The following is a 12,840-nucleotide window of genomic DNA, read 5'->3' as shown; positions in this document are numbered from 1 at the left end:
CTAGCAGAGAACTTCTTTGGGGAGGGAAGGAAATGAATGATGTGATCTCAGTGGGGCTAAAATCCTAGACTACTTTCCTCCATGTTTTTCCATTTCCTATCCCAGAGGGTGTCTGAATCCTCTTTGCTCTAGCCACCCTCTCACCATGTATCGAACCCTAGAATCACAAATCCTTGGATAGCAAAAACTTTAGAAATCATTTATTCCTCTTGTGGCTATTTAACCATGAGCAGGGTCATTCAACTTCTGCTTAGATACCTGTTTGAAGATATTTTCACTAAGGGGAATCACTACATCTGGAAGCAACTATGAGAGAAAGACCCTCTCTGTATGTTGTGATTCATATATTTTATTAAACAGTCATGCTAACAGATCTGTTAGAGTAAAGCCACACCCCTGTGATGGGGTGGGGATGGTCTCACTTGAAATGTCAACTCTTTCTTTCTTTCTTTCTTTCTTTCTTTCTTTCTTTCTTTCTTTCTTTCTTTCTTTCTTCAAATACTGAGCATCTATATGTTAGGAACTACACATGCTGCTAAAGGAACAGGGAAAAACAAAAACAGAAATGGCTCCTGCTCTGATGGAGTTTGGGGTATAGTGAGTGAAACAGTAATAAACCAAAGAATCACACAAATAAGGGTGAAATGCAACTGAGATAAGTGCTATGAGAAAAGGAAGACAGTTCTTTGAGAGATATAATGAAAAAAAACTGACCTAGCCTGGAGGGATTGATCTAGTAAACCTTCCTGGAGGGAAGTAATGCTGGAACTGAGATCTGAGTATTAAGTAGGATTAGCCAAGCAATGTGGATAGAGGTGAGAAGTAGAGAGAGTGTTCCAGAAGAAGAGAAAGCATGTGTAAAGGCCCTGTGGCCACAAAGGAATGGTAGATTTGGAATTGGAAGAAGAACAGTGTGGATGGAGCATAGAGCATGAGGAAGAAAGTGATGTGAGCCGAAGCTGCAGATGTAAGATTGGACAAGACCTCACAGAACCTTGTAGGCCACATTAACAATTCTTCTTTCTTATATGGATCATAGGAAATTATTCATAATTAACTTTTGAAAACATCACTTTGGATGCTGTGTAGAAAATCAGTTAGAGCCCTGGCCGGTTTGGTTCAGTGGTTAGAGCATTGGCCTGAGGTACAGAGAGACCCGGGTTCGGTTTCTGCTAAGGGCACGTACTTTGGTTTGGGTCATGTGGGTGGCAACCACTCGATGTGTCCCTCATGTCGATGTTTCTTTCTCTCTCTCTCTCTCTCTCTCTCTCTCCCTCCCTCCCTCCCTCCCTCCCTCCCACTCTATCTGAACAACAACAAAAAATGGATAAATGTCCTTGGGTGAGGATAAAGAAAAAAAAAAGAAAAGAAAATCAGTTAGAGAGAAGCCAGGTTGGATGTATAGAGACCAGTCTGTTTTAACAGATAAAATAAAAGATGATAGTAACATGGACAAGGGTGGTGGCTGGCAGTGTCACTGGAAAAATATGAATGGACTAAGAAACTTTTAAAAGGTAAAATAGATAGAACTTAGTGATGTTTGAATATGAGGGAGAGGGGTTACCAGAAGGCTCTTGGGTTTCTCAATTGAATAACAGCATGGTTGGGGGTACCATTCAATGAAAAAGGGGGAAACTGGTAGAGAACCATATTTTGAGAAGAGAAGACCATAGATCTGTTCTTGGATGTAATGAATTTGAGTCGCGTTTCAGTCATCTCAGTGTATATATATATATATATATATTCCTTACCATAGCTAAGGGTGAGATTTCCTAGTGTGAGAGTATAGAGTGAGAAGATAAGGCAACTGAGGAACTCCAACATTTAAAAGCTAGTTAGAGCCTGGCTGGTGTGGCTCAGTGGTTGAGCATTGACCCATGCACCAAGAGGTCACCAGTTTGATTTTTGGTCAGGGCACATGCCCAGGTTGTGGGTCCAATCCCCAGTGGAAGGCATGCAGGAGGTGGCCAACTGATGTTCTCTCTCATTGATGTTTCTAACTCTCTCCCTCTCTCTCTTCCTCTCTCTCTAAAATCAATAAAGAAAAAAAAATTACTAAAAGCTAGAGGAAAATGAACCTCAAAGGAACCCAAGGAGTTCTCAGAGACGTAGAAGAAAAACAAAGAAAGAAGGCTAAGAGAAGAAAGTGTCTCAATAAAGAACAAGTGGTTAGTGGAACAGAACAGAGAACCCAGAAATGGACCCAAGGCAATATGCTCAATTAATATTTGACAAAGGTGGCAAGAGCATACAGTGGAGTAAGGACAGCCTCTTTAATAAATGGTGCTGGGAAAATTGGACAGCTACTTGCAGAAAAACTAGATCATCAACTTACACCCTACACGAGAATAAACTCAAAATGGATAAAAGACTTAAATGTGACTCATGAATCCATAAAAATCCTAGAAGAGACTGTAGGCAACAAAATTTCAGACATCATACGCAGCAGAATTTTTACTGACACATCACCTAAGGCAATAGAAACAAAGGAGAAAATGAACACATGGGACTACATCAAACTCAAAAGCTTCTGCACAGCAAAAGATACAATCATCAAAACGGAAAGGTTACCCACTGTATGGGAGAGCATAATTGCCAATGATATATCAGATAAGGGGTTAATTTCCAATACATATAGAGTGCTCATACAACTCCACAAAAGGAAGACAAAGAATCCAATTAAAAAATGGGCAGAGGAACTAAATAGACACCTCTCCAAACAGGACATACAAATGGCTAAGAAACACATGAAAAATGCTCATCATCACTAATCATCAGAGAGATGCAAATGAAAACAACCATGAGGTATCACCTCACACCTGTCAGAATGGCCACCATCAACAAATCATCAAACAACAAGTGTTGGCAAGGGTGTGGAGAAAAGGGGACTCTAGTGCACTGCTGGTGGGAATGCAGACTGGTGCAGCCACTATGGAAAACAATATGGTGTTACCTCAAAAAATTAAAAATTGAACTTCCATTTGACCCAGTGATTCTACTTCTAGGAATATACCCTAAGAAGCCTGAAACACCCATCAGAAAGAATATATGTACCCCCATGTTTGTAGCAGCACTATTTACAATAGCTAAGATCTGGAAACAGCCCAAGTGTCCATCAGTAGACGAATGGATAAAAAGTCAGTGGTACATATACACAATGGAGTACTATGCAGCTGTAAGAAAGAAAGATCTCTTATCCTTTGAGACGACATGGAGGGACTTGGAAAGTATCATTAAAAGTGAAACAAGCCAAACAGAGAAAGACAAGTTTCATATGATCTCACTTATTTGTGGAATATAATGAACATAACAGTCTGAGGAATGGAGCAGTCCCAGAGACGTGGAAGTGGGGTACAGACTGACAATCCCCAGAAGAGGGGGGTGATGGGGGAGAGATAAACCACAGCACTTATATGCATGTATGCATGAACAATGGACATGGACAACAAAGCTGGGGACAGGGTGGGGAGGGAGGAGGAGGGGGGAATCAGTGGGGGAAAAAGGAGAAACATCTGTAACAAAAATTAATTAATAAAAAATAAATAAATAAATAAATAAATAAATAAATAAATAAATAAATATAAATAAAAAAGAGAGGACACAAATGACTTATATCAGAACTGAAAGAGGGAACATCACTACAGATGCCAGGGACATTAAAAGGATAATAAAGGAATAATATGGACAAAAAATAAATAAAAAAAGAAGTGGTCAATAATATCAAATGCCACTGAGACTCAAGTAATTTAAGGATTGAAAGCATATTTTGAATTTAATGGCATGGAGGTCATTGGTGACCTGAGTGAAAGCACTTTCAGAGCAGTGATGAGGCAGAAGCATGATTGGAGTTGGCTGAGAAGTGAATACAGAGAACTCTTTTGACAATCTTATTTGGAAGGGCCAAAGAATGAATGATAACTGGTGGGGGTTGTGGAGTTGAGGGGGACATTATTTTAAGATGGAAGAGACTGTTTTCTCTGCTACTAAGAAGGGTCCAGTTGAGAGAAAAAGGTTGAATACACAGTTAATAGTGTGAACAGGTGGGAAAGGATAAACTACAAAGCACCAGTGGAAGGAATGGGCCTCCAAGAAGAAAGGACACACATCCTCCTCTGTTATAAGAGGAAAGTCCTACAGAGGGTTGGGGTAGTGTGGGAAGTAGAGGTCCTGCCTGATGCTTCAATCTTACCAGTGAGGTAAACGATGAGGTTATCTGTTATGAGAGAGAGAGAGAAAGAGAGAGCGAGAGAGAGAACACAGGGGCTTGAGATATCAGAAAAGAGCGAAGGTGATTTGAAATAGGCATTCTGGAAAGTGAGAGATTCTAAAACAATTTAGCACTTAGTAAGATTGTGAAGCAGTGTTGAGGGCTCAATTGAGATTGGTGATTTACAGGGAAGCTGATCCAGTTTGTGACAATGTACGTAGTTGGCTGAGGTGAAGTGGAAGAGATGAGGATATTTAGGAACCAGGAGGTCCAAGTGATAGCTGAATCATCAACATGGACAATGAAGTCTCTTAGGATCATGGCAGGACTTGCAGTGGGGGGGGGGGGGAGTCAGTGAGACAGAAATCAAAGTCTTTATTGAGAAGGAGAGTGTATTTATTTCCTAGAACTGCTATAACAAATGGCCACAGGGTTACTTAAAGCAACACAAATGTTTCTCTAACAGTCCTGTAGGCCAGAAGTCCTAGATCAAGGTGTTGGAAGAGTTGGTTCATTCTAGCGGCTCTGAGTGAGATCTATTTCACGCATTTCTCCTGGTTTCTGGTAGTTGCCAACAATCTTTGGCATTCCTTGGCTTGGCTTGTGGACCCATTGCTTCAATCTGTGCTTCTGTTATCACATGGCCATCTCCCCTCTGTGTGTTTCTCTGTGTCCAAAGTTTTCTCCTTTTGTAAGGACAGGACACCAGTCAGAAGCACACCCTAATCCAATATGACCTCATCTTAACTTGATTACATCTACAAAGACCCTATTTTCAAATAAGGTCACCTTCACAGGTACTGGGAGTCAGGGCTTCAACATAACATTTTGGCAGACACAATTCAACCCACTACAGGGGTTATGACTAGGAGGTCTATACCTGACAACAATGAGAAGGAGTGAGTGTTGTATCAAAACAATGTGAGCCTCAAAAGAGCTGTCGTTTTTGCAAGAGGGAGAAAAGCAAATGGTCTGAGAGTTATGGGTAGCAAAGAAGAGACCTACCTTACCTCCTGACCCTATAGTACTAGAAAAGTCAACAAGCAGCCTCGCATAGGAAAGCAGCAGAGGAAAGAGAGTCCTTTGGGTAGATCTAGCTTTCTTTTAGGTAAAAGAGGTTGCAAATACTGATTAGCACACATCTGGTCCAGACGGCTCTGGTGGAAGGCTTGGTAAGATGGAGCAAAACTGGAGGGATGCATTGGGTCAAGAAGAAGGCAGAGCAGTATGAGAATCAATGTGAGGGTAGAGGTGAGGCTTACAATTGGGGAGTGGAATAATGACTTTGGGAGATGTGGGGCAGGGTGGAATTAGTCCTAGTATCTTTAAGAAGTTATTAGTCTCTCAGCCTAGGTTGATGGAAGCTTCAGGAGACACACTTTGCATACTACAAGCTCTAGAATAATGATGGCTCAGAGGGGTCACCTCTGTACCTTTGTGATGCACAGAGGGATGGAGTCTAGGGTGAGGTCACTGTGTCAGTTACTTAGGGATGAGGATGGATTCCTCATACCAAAAATTAGAAGTGAGAGGAAAAGCCAAAGATGCGCTAAAATACAGACATTTACTTCTCTTGGTTTTGACTGAGAAGGTATTGAACTATATAAGAGAAATACCCTAGGTTGTAGGTCTTAAAATGGGGCCCTCTATCTATCTGCCCCATCTGTGCCAACTCACCCACCATAGCTAAACAATCAAGCAAGCTGAAATGTTATCTGGTATAAATTCAGTCCATTATACAGAATCGCTAACCTCTTCTGAGTGGAGGTAAAGTGAGCATGAACTCTTGTGTTCAAATTCTGCCTCAGCCACTTGCTAACTGTGTGACCTTAGACAAGTGACTTAACCTGTCTGTCCCTTACTTTCTTCACCTGGAAAATGGAGACAATAACAGTTCCTACCTCACAGAATTGTTGTCATGGAGGGTTAAGTGAGTTAATGTATGTAAATACTTAGAACAGTACCTGGTACATACTAACAACTATATAAGTGATTGTTTTTATTGTTATTAATTCACTCTCCCATCCTTCCACTTAATCACTTGATACTACCCTGCTTGCTGAAATCTCCTGTGCTCTGAACCCTAACTGCCTCTGACCCTTCCCTTGCAGGGGCTGGTCCCTGTTTACCTCCAGACCAAATAAGCTCAGGTCCTTCAACTGTTTCTTATATGATGTGGCTGCTCATGTACCAGTCTAGTGACTCACATTTGGACACTTTGCACTCTGTCATTGTATCCCTGTTTACACGGAGCACAGTGCTCTCTGAGAGGGATGTGACAAGTGCAGAGAAGGGCAGAACCATCTTTTCTCTTGTTCTGGTTCTATACTTCTATTAATGCAGTCTAAAATCTAATTACCTCTTTTGGCAGCATCATCACTCTGTTGGCTCGTATTGACTTTACAATCAAATCAAGGTCTTTTTTACATGTGCTGTTGTTAAACCAGGCAGGTCTCTTCTATCCTGTGCTGGAAGAACAAACCAGCTAGTTGCTGGGAGAAGGTCAGTCCAGCAATCAAAGCCCAGTAACTGAGGGGTTTAGTAAGAAAGGAAAGGTGGTCTAGGCAAGCAGTTGGTGGTTGGGGTTCATGGAAGATGCTACCAGTTACTTGCCCAATACAGATTTACCTCTTCCTCCTTACTTATAGAATCCCAACCTTCTTCAGAACAATGTGCCCAGCTAAAAGCATTAGATTGCTCAGCTTCCTTTGCATCTAGGAGTGTCCATATGACACAATTCTACTCAGAGAGATGTAGGTGGGTAACACTGGGGAGAGCGATTCATTCTAAATAAAAAGGTTAAGCCTCTCTAGAAAGTTCTTTGTCCTTAGCCTTTTTGCCCTGTAGCTTTTTCCACCTTCTTCCTATCTGTAATACAGACACGAGGCCAGGAGCTACAGCAGCTGTCTTGTGACCACAAGACAAAAAGCAAATAGATAAAAGCCTGCCCTAAGGATGGTGGAGATGAAAAGCCAGGGTCTTGATGGCATTGTTGAACTGCCTTATCAAGTCTGGACCATGCCAGGGAATTTCTGTTGCATAAGACAAATCTCTATCTATTTAAGCCACCATTGCAGAGCTGTCTATTATTTGTGGCCAAAAGTATACTTAATTGAAATAGGGTTACAACATAGGAAAACTGGGGATCCAACTGGAGGGTAAACATGACTACAGGAATTTAGACCTTAAGAAATACAAGTGGGCAGTTAGGAGCAGAGGAGTCTATCACTAGGCTATCAGGCCTCAGCTACTGGGTGGGACGCAAGGTCAGGACTCTCTCCCTAGATGGTAGAGTAAAAGAGCATGACTGGATCTAGGCCTTGACAGGAGACTGGTGGTCAGGCAGGGTCTTTGACTGGGGGACTCAGAGATAGGGCATGATACAGACAGCCAGGGATCAGAGCTGAACAATATGGTAGAGGCTGAGTGGAAACTTGAGCTCAGACTCAGATGGTGACAAAGTAGTCTTGACACTGAGTCCTGGTATGTAGGTGGGGTTATGTCAATCCTCCTGATCTCAGGACAGGTGCAGTCTGTAGGTGGGGGAAAATTACTCTAACTATGAAGGGAGGAGGGGAACAGAGGGTGGGATCCAGGCAGAGCCCGGCAAGCTTCAGCTCAAGCTATGCTTTAGCCGTCCTGACATTCTTTTTATGGGTTCTTGGATTCACCCCTAATTTCTTGTTTCCATCTTTTAAGATCTGAGCTTAACAGAAAGTTAACAAATGTACAACGATGTTGGTCTCTCTGAATGGCTCCCACTTTTTCTTCTTCCTAATTGTCAGAATTTCACTGTGGAAAATCTTCCCCTCCTTCCTCTACTGCAAGGAGTCTCCCCTCTGCCTGGTTTGAAAGCACTCTATCGCTCTTACTGAATGCCCTCAGAATTGACCCGCCTCCTCTGTCTTTAGCCTCTGCTGACCTGGAAGAGGGTGGAGAGAAAGGGCTGGGGAGGAGGCTGGCCAAGACCCACCAGTTGTGGGGAGCAGCAACTCCCTTCCTACCTGGTTATTTTGCTCCAGGAGCCTGATTAGAGGCCTATGCCTGCCCTTCCCTCATCCCAATTTCTTGTGTCATCTAGAGAGAGAGAACGAGAGTTTCATCTGATTGCTGGTGTGCTACTTCTTCTCTTTCATGAGCAACGGGTACTGTGCGGGTAAGTTATTGTTATCTTGTGCTCCTGGGAGACACGGACCTTTGTGAGACACTTTTCACCCTGTGTGTGCTGGGGAAGAAGAAAAGGGTCTTGCCTGAGTGACTTCTCACAGAAAGCTTCAGAGTTGCTCAGAGCTGATAGCCTAGGCCTGGCAGGCTGTTCTTTCATTGGCACTCAAGGATGTCAATCACTGTGGCTGTGCCAATCAGCTCTGAGCCAGGTATCTGTAAGTGATTAGCCTTCTTTGTTAAACAGAACACTGAAACCTCCAAGGGCTGAACAAAGAATCACTCTGGAAAGAAACAGTTGCTAGGTGGGCAAGGGCAGTGTGCCAGTGTCACTAACTCAAATCTTTTGATTTCATTCTCCTTCTTCAGGCCCTGACTCTACTTTATGCTTTATATTTAGGCCAGTCCTACATGCATTCAATTCTACATCTGTATTTCCCTCCCATGTGCATTTCCTCTGCCCACCCCTAATGCTGCATTGTCTGTTCAGCCCTCAACACCTCTCACCTGGACTTCTAACCAGTCTCCTAACTAGTTTCCCTGCCTCAAGTCTCCTACCGACCCCCACTCCAATCCAGTCTCCATCCTACAACCAAATCAATCTTCTAAAAATACAAATCTCCTGAAAATCTTTCAACCTCTTCTGTGGCTCTTAGTACCCTTGGGATAATATCCAAACTCCTTAGCATGGCACCCAGGGCCTTTTCGTGATTTGGTTCCTGCTAAATCCTCAGCCTTATTTTTGGAAGTGTTCCCCTTTCACACCTAGTCACAGTAAACTACTTTGCAGGTTTCTGAACATGCCATTCTTGGCTCTGCTTCTGGGCCTTTACACATGACATTCCCTCTGCCTGGGACATCCTTCACACACCACCTTCTCCCTTGTCTAGCCAATTCTTACTCATCCCTTAAGACTTCAACTAAGTTCCTTCAGCCCAAGCCATGTATTTTACTCATTTCTATATCTTGGATGCCTAGTACACTGCTTGGAACATAACAGATCCTCAAAAGGTGTTCGCTGAATAAATAAATGAATGGATGCCCTCCAACTCAAGTGGCTGTGTGCAAAATAATCTCTGAGGGAAGCTGACAGAATCCATCCATGCCCACCTGTATGGGAGGAAGCCCTCTCTTCCCACCCATTTATATCATTCTTGTTCCAGTGGGTTGCAATACCTCCTTTAAAATGTCTGCCTCCCGCATGGCCTCGGCATTCCCCTGTATGTGTCTCTGGCTTCAACAGTGTTTGAAGGCAACAGACCCAGGGATGCCCCTTCTTCCAGCCTCTGACCACCCTCCAACCTCTTTTCCAGTCACCACCTTCAGAACTACTTCAGCCACTCTCAGCCTCCAAGACCAGCCAACACCTTTTTTTCTTTTTTCTTACCTTAAGTCCTTATGGCCAAACAACCACAAGCTCCCAGATTCATCAGAATTATTCCACCGAGGTGGAGGCTGCTGTCAACTGCCTGGCCAACCTGCACCTGTGGGCCTCCCACACCTACCTCTCTCTGGGCTTTTATTTCCACCGTGACAATGTGGCTCTGGAGGCTGTGGGCCACTTCTGCGAGTTGACGGAGAAGAAGCGCGGGGGTGCTGAGCGTTTCTTAAAGATGCCAAATTAGCACAGTGACCACCTTCTCTCCCAGGACGTGCTGAAGCCTTGCCAAGATGAATGGGGCAAAACTCAGGATGCCTTGGAAGCCTCCATGGCCTTGGAAAGGAACCTGAACCAGGCCCTTTTGATCTGCCTGCCCTGGTTCTACCCACGCAGACTCTCATCTCTGTGTCTTCCTAGAGAGCCACTTCCTGAATGAGTAGGTGAAACTCATCAGGAAGGTGAGCGACACCTGACTCACCTCTGCAGGCTGGCTACCCCCAGGCTGGGCTGGGTGAGTATCTCTTCAAAAGGCTCACCCTCAACACACATGACTGGGAGCATTTGGAGCCCAGAGGCCTTTGAGGGGCCCCTCTGCATCCCCCTGATGTCTGGCTTTTGCCTTAGCCTCTCCCCAAAACCACTAGCCATTTTATTAACCACCTTGGAGCTCTCTCCCATGCATTGGACCAAATGGAAACAATAAAGCTTTTTGCAGCAAAAATAAATAAATAAATAAATAAATAAAAAAGGTTGCCTCCCTAATTCACCCGTGAGCATGTCAATGTCTGATCCACCTGATTTTCCTCCCTAGTCACCAGCATAGTGCTTAGAATATAATGAATGAGTAGGCGTGCCAAATGCCTGATATTCTTGCCCCCTGTCTCATATCCCTCTACTCTCTTCCCCACAAGTTCTCACCACCAATACAGCTCAACTGTCACACTCATGGCTTCACAACCATTCAAGGCTCCTTCTCATCCCTGAAAATTTTCACTTGCATTCCTCTCACCTGTATTGGCCTTCCTACCCACTCACCCAAATCCTGCTGCTTCTTTAGGAACCAACTCAAATTCTCCCTCTTCCAGAAACTTTTCCTACACCCACCCCAGCCCACCTCTGAGTAGTGCTAATGATTCTCAGCCATCCTATTTAGCCCTTGGCATCCCCTCATGTTACTCAGAGGGAAACCAAGACTCGGAGAGAGAAAAACCTCCCTCAAGGGCACATGTCACACTCAGTGGTAGAACTGTTACCTGAACCGAAGTCTCCAGTCCATGAATCCTGCCAACATATATGCCTTGTATCCTCATGTAGATGATCATTTCCTATAAGGCAGGAAGGACTGTGTCTTCCACCCCTTCATTTCTCCGGGGCTTTGCTGGAGTGTTAAAAGAGCTCTACAGCCAGACTGCCCAAGTTTCTAACTTGGTTTCATTGGTTACTAGCTGTGTGACCCTAGGCAGCTTAACCACTCTAAACTTCAGCTTCCTCGTGTGTAAATGAAGATACACTAGTGTCTACTTCATAAGATTGTTGTGAAGATTCAATGAAATAATGTGTGTAGAGTACCTAGAGCACTAACTGAACACCTAGTATACATGCAATAGAGTACTTTATTATTATTCTCAAAATTAACACATTCTTACTGGTAACGGTTGATTAAAAATTAGAATGTGGGAATCGCAGGTAGTGGAAAGGAGAAAAGGAAGTAGACAACCGGACCACTCTGTGATTTGGTGGAATCCAACCAAACAAGGTTAGTGGCGCGGCAGGACATTTGTTCTCCAGAGTTCCTAATGCCATGTGACTCTGTGAGGGCCCCAAGCACATGGTTCCATCCAGGCGGCGCAGCTTCCCCAACTCTCGCTCGGCTATTCTCAGCAGCCTATAGGGGGAGCCAGGAAGCCAGGACAGGGGAGAGGCCGCTGGAAATCTTACTAAGGGCATAAACGACACCCCATCACTACTAACCATCTTAGTCAACTGTCTTGCCCCCTCCAGGAAGCTCTCCAAGCGCTGTCTCGCACAGCTGCTAAGCCGGGAGCTGTCCTTCAGCACCAGGGGCCGCCTTGGCCTCGAGCAGGACAGTGAGGGCGACGGCAGAGTTAGGAACAGGGGACTGGTCCGATCCGATCCGCAGCCGGCTCCAGCGTCGCCTAGTCACGGGGACGGGGGAGGCGACCCGAGGAGGCATCCAGACGCTACGGAGATGCCTCCTGCTTCCAAGAATCACCCTCAGAAAGCCCCCGAGCCCTCGGGGGGCAGTGAGCGGGCGCTCCAGGGAGGGAGGCGGGCGCCTGGGCTGCCGGGGGAGGGGGAGCGCCAGGGCCTGGGATTCAGCGTGTGGCGTGCGCACGCGGGGAGCGGGCGGATGAACGGAGGCGCCGAAGTGAATGGAGTTGGGGGTGGACTGGAAACATCCCCAAACAGCACAGGCTGCGGCCGGCGAGGGCTGGGGTGGGGGGTGGGGGGGGGAGTCCTGAGGCGCAGGCGCAGTCGGGGCCCCAGTCCCGCTCCCTCCTCCTCTTCGTGCCTCTTTCTCCGCCCCGCTCCCCACCAAACACACTCGCACACGGGCTCTCAAGGTGTTCTCCGCACAGCGGAAGATGGCGACAGACTGAGGGGGCATGGCCAGCGGGAAGCACGGGGCCGTGACGCTCGGCTGCCGCCACAGCGGTGCGAACGGGAGGCGGAAGCGAGAAGCGCACTGAGCGAAGCCCGGCGCCCGCCTTCGGCGCCCGCGTCCGGCGCCTGTGGCGCCGCCGGGAGCCAGGTGGCCCGCCCGAGCCGGAACTCCGGGAGCAGCAGGCGCCGAGCCGGAGCGGAGCCGGCCCGGGACCGGCCCCGGCGAACGGCCAGAGCGCGAGCGAAGCCCGAAGGGCCAGGCAGCGGGCCGGCCGGCGGGCCTAGGAGGGCGCGAGCGAGGCAGGGAGCGGCGCGCAGCGGAGCGGGCGGCGGGCGGACGGGCGGGCGGACGGGCGGGCGCGGGGCGAGCGAGCGGAGCGGAGCGGCCGGGCCCGCACGGCGGCGCACAGGGGCGCAGAGCTGCGCCGAGCCGAGACGGCCGGCACGGAGTGCGAGCAGGGCG

Source organism: Molossus molossus, unplaced genomic scaffold, assembly GCF_014108415.1.
Source record: "Molossus molossus isolate mMolMol1 unplaced genomic scaffold, mMolMol1.p scaffold_m16_p_2, whole genome shotgun sequence".
Lineage (NCBI taxonomy): Eukaryota > Metazoa > Chordata > Mammalia > Chiroptera > Molossidae > Molossus > Molossus molossus.
Note: the sequence above shows the minus strand (reverse complement) of the source record.